The sequence below is a fragment of the Lissotriton vulgaris genome, chromosome 3_1 (genome assembly GCF_964263255.1).
Source record: "Lissotriton vulgaris chromosome 3_1, aLisVul1.2, whole genome shotgun sequence".
Classification (NCBI taxonomy): Eukaryota; Metazoa; Chordata; class Amphibia; order Caudata; family Salamandridae; genus Lissotriton; species Lissotriton vulgaris.
Window position 1 is genome coordinate 510,815,403 of NC_141689.1, and position 4,596 is coordinate 510,819,998.

The following is a 4,596-nucleotide window of genomic DNA, read 5'->3' on the forward strand; positions in this document are numbered from 1 at the left end:
GCCTTTCAACGGACTCGCGTTTACTTACCCACCGGACACAGACCATTAATCTCAGCTCTTTCCGCTTGCAGACTATAGAACTTACCAAAGGAGTTCCTCAGAGATCTTGCCTCAGCCCCACTTTGTTCAATATTTATGTGGCTCCGTTGGCAGGGCTTCTTAGAAAGCTTGGTTTCCCTCTGTATTCATATGCGGATGATACCCAACTCCTACTGTCATTTGGCAAAAACTCTAATACCATTCAGACCACTGTTTCAGAATGCATGAGTGCAATTGTTGCCCTAATGAGTTATAATTTCCTACAGAGAAATGCTGGGAAAACTGAGATCATGCTCGTCTTGTCATGAACTCACCAGCCAGAACAGCGCGTGAGCAGGTCCGATTTAAGATATGTTGAATTGTGCACAAAGCACTAAAAGGTAAAGGACCTGGTTATCTATGAGATAAACTCATCCAGTATCAGCCACACAGAACCCTCCGTTCAGGAGCAAAATCCCTGATCCTCATCCCTGGTTTCAAGAAATCCCATATGGGTGGGAAGGCTTTCTTCTACTCTGCCGCGCATTACTGGAATCAGCTCCCAATTCATTTCCGGAAATACCCAGATTTCTTTTTTTTAAAAAAAGCTTCTTAAGACTGAGCTTTTCTAGATTGCCCACATCTCGTCTGCTCTGACTAAGGTATCTCCCTAGCGCGGAGATACCCCTTTGGGGGTGTTTCAGGCACTATACAAGTGAATAAATAAAAAAAATAGACTCCTGTTGGATATTCTTCTTCAACAACCACGTTTATTCCTGCAGTCCAGTTAGAGGCAAGCCTAAACAAAGCAGGATGTCCCTCACTAACATGACAGGAAGTTTATGTTCTATTAGAGACACTAGGTCTCTGTAATGGATTTCTTATTTACTGTTAAAATCTCTTGCTCAAAAAATGAAACAAAACAAGTACACTCAATATGGATGCCAAAGTGAACCATAAGAAAGACATCATAACGTTCTAGTAGGCGTAGTGGCAATGAAGTCACTGAATATTCACCAATTCACACTTAGGTAGTCCTTTAAGTAGCTCCACAAAAAAATGTCTTAAAATGCTTTTAGTAAGCACACATCATCTCATGTAACTCCATATATGATATTGATCTGTTGCCTCATGTATCATTATGAACCTTTATGTACATAGTGCCTTGTTCCTCTGTTATGCATACAACATATACAGCATTTTTATCCCACTTGGCCTTTACTGAGTCACGTTATCCCGTTCGCCTTTATTCAGTATATAGACCACTGCCGCAATGCATGGTTGCTCTTATTGCTTAGGAAACCTCATCTAACGTGTGGTTGCGAGAGTTTGAAAATTGCTGATTTGCAAAAATGTGTAGTTTGTGACTCACAAAACCTTCCGACAAGCGAATCCCACTGCACCTGCAGCGCAAGCAAACTCCCCAAGGGAAGGCAGAATGCCAATATCTACCCGTAGAATCAATCACCTGACTGAATTCCCTTCAAGATTACAAGCGGGTGCATGCAGAGCCCACGAGATAACTAGTTAATTGCACTTATTAAGAATGACCATGTAAAGAGTTTTGGCTGAGCAAGCCGTTCTGCAAGTTTTACCACACTGAGACTTGCACATATGATGAGCAGTGTTAGTGTGAACAGAAAACGTGATGGTTATGAGTTTTGTAATCAAGCATAATTACTTTCAATTTTGCACCTGTGTGAAAATGTTGTTTTCCTTATTGTCTTCGATTTTCTTGTGTTCCCGGGTAGCCGACTGGAGGATACAACTCTCGAAGGTATATGTGCCAATGAGGCCTCCTCACCATTATGAAGTTACTGCTTTCTTATGGTAAAACCTCTGTTAATTGAGCTGCACGAGAAAAAGAGATATTTGAGAAGCGGTGAACCTGATTTCTGCTGCCTTGGACTCTTTCTATTTAAATCGCTATTTTAGAAAAATCCCATTATAACACTTTCCATATTAAATATTCTCTTCTGAATGTTTGTCGATGGACAGCAATCAGAAAGCTCCCTTTGTGGGTTGGAGCTTTCGGTGTGGGATATCAAAGAGTATTCTGGGGTTGCCAGCTTGCTGCCCTTCTGGCATTCCCCACCCAGAGAAGTATGTTTTTTCCACATCACTCCACTTTACAAACTTAATTATTTGAATCATGCAAAACCTCTACAAACAGAAAAGAGGGTACTCTCAATCAATCAATCAAGAGTTTATATAGCGCCAGGGTCTCAAGGCGCTGTAGTGCTCTGAAGAACTGCTGATCAGAAGTCATTCTTTCTGCCAAGCCCTGCTTGCTCTCCCCCTATCTTCACCTAGAGGAAACATAAGCCATAGCAACCTTTGACAAGAAGACAAAATAAACAGACAGGTTTGTTTATTTTTTGTGTGCACCTACCAGACTGTGCGATCTATCTGGTGGGGAAAGACCTAGTGTCAGCTTACCAGATCTTACAGTGCACATAAAGCCCATACACTGTATTATTGCCACTCTCATTTGCTTTCTTGTTATTTGGTGGCTTTCTTGTCCTTTTTAGGTCTCGCCTAGCGAACGCAGCGCATGCGCTGCTTCTCCTTGGCGAGCCTCTATTGTCGTCGCTTTGGTTTGTGAAGGGGGACAAAACATGTGCGCCCCCGGACAGGTGATGTGCACGTGTACGGCTCCCTTCGCGCTTTCACTTTCCTAGTGCATGCACCTGGACAACACTGAGTGCGGCACCCGCTTCAGGGACACAGCGCTTGTATTTTTTCTTATTATTGTCTATATAGGTTTCAATTTCAAACATGTCTAGCATACCTCCAATGTACATAAGCTGTCCTCACTGTACCATCATACCAGAAGCAAAATCCAGATAAGATGTGATGAAATTGTCGACCGGCTTAAAGATCCAGAACGTGGCATCTGAATTACAGTGTACAATCTATCCTTGAAACAGCAACTGATGTATGTGGCTCCTTTTACAGTACAACTAAGACAATGGCAAGCATGCAGTGTTTGACCCTGTAGTGAAATGTGTCCTGTGAAATGTCCTATTCAGAAGAGCATGATGCAAGTTCTCTCTCTGTTGGGCATTTAGAATTCAAGCCCACCTACGTAGCGACCTCATTTCTGAGTTGCAACATGTTAGTATACTGCTGCGCCTGCACGTTGCACGCATCAGATACCACAAGCCTTTAGTTATCCAGGTCCCAGTCTTTTGGGGTTAGTAATCAATGTGACTTATTGTGGTGTCTGCTGTGAGGGAGATGTTCCAGGTAGGGCTTTAAGTGGGATGAAAAAACTGGGGGTCTCTCAGAGGGGGGTGGCCAATGCAATTAAGGGCATGGATACAAAAACACGTAAGCTTAAAATCTGTGCTGAGCACAGTGTGCCGGCCAACTTGTAAATTGTAAATTGTAAATTGATACTTGTATAGCGCACTACTCACCCGCAAGGGTCTCAAGGCGCTTGTACGAATACCGCTGTGGAACCCATCCTGGCTTTCCCTGTGAGGCGTCCACTCCTGGGCACCCCCAAGGTGGAGGCCAGGCATCCTTTTCGTTGTGGGGGCCGTTGTGGAGATTAAGCAAGCTATTGCCCAGAGTTGCAGAGTGAGACTCCATGATTGGGATAGGCACCGAGGCGAGAATTATCAGGTCCCTGGAATTTTTGAGCCCAAGACCCGCCGAGGCGGGGAATTGAACCCTGGTCCCGGGCTAGACATCTATTTTGATGTTTCTGTCATTGCATCCAGATATATGATACATCAAGTAACATCATACCTACAAGTCAGGACTATTGGCTTTGTGAATGATTGTTAGTTACATAAAATAAATAAGCAGCAACTATGGCTTGCATAGAATATTGAAAAAGCTTCCACTTAAAGCCCTGGTGACACCACGACAATGTTGCTGCTCCTGAGGTTAAACAAGCATTTGCAATGCAATAGGTCTCACATGCGAGTTTGAGCTATTGACATTGCAAATAACAATGCCTTTTATTTTTGTTTTTAAATATAAATAAAAGGCATTGTCATTTACAATGCCAATAGCTTAAACTTGTGTTAATGCGAGACCTATTGCATTGCAAATGCTTGTTGTATCTGCTCGTTCCCTGCAGCATAGCCTCTTTACCTGTGTCTTTCCACTGCTCACTTTTAGGAAACTACTTTTTTCTTTTTGCTTAAGCAATCCACAAACGTGCATGTGTTTTCTCTTCCCTTTACCCACTTCATGTTGCACTCTCTCATTCATGAGCTTTTCCCCCTTGCCGCTCTGACCTATTATTTGTATTTTGTAAGCAGTTCATTAATGCATGTTTCTTTAGCTGTATCACTTGTGTGCTTCACCCCCCTCATCCATTCTGTGTTGCTTTCTTTCATTCATGTGCTTCTGACCCACCCCTACACACTGCTCTATCTCATCCGTGCATTTCACTTTCCCACACCACCCTCCATGTTGATGTCTCTCTGTTGCCCATGGTGTCCTCTCCCTGGTGTGCTTCCCCCTGATTAGGCTGTTTTCCCCTTCCGCTCTCCAATCACTCTTCTGTTCGCCCCCATGCCCACCTACACCACCTGTGGTGATGAATGTTGTCAGAGTCTG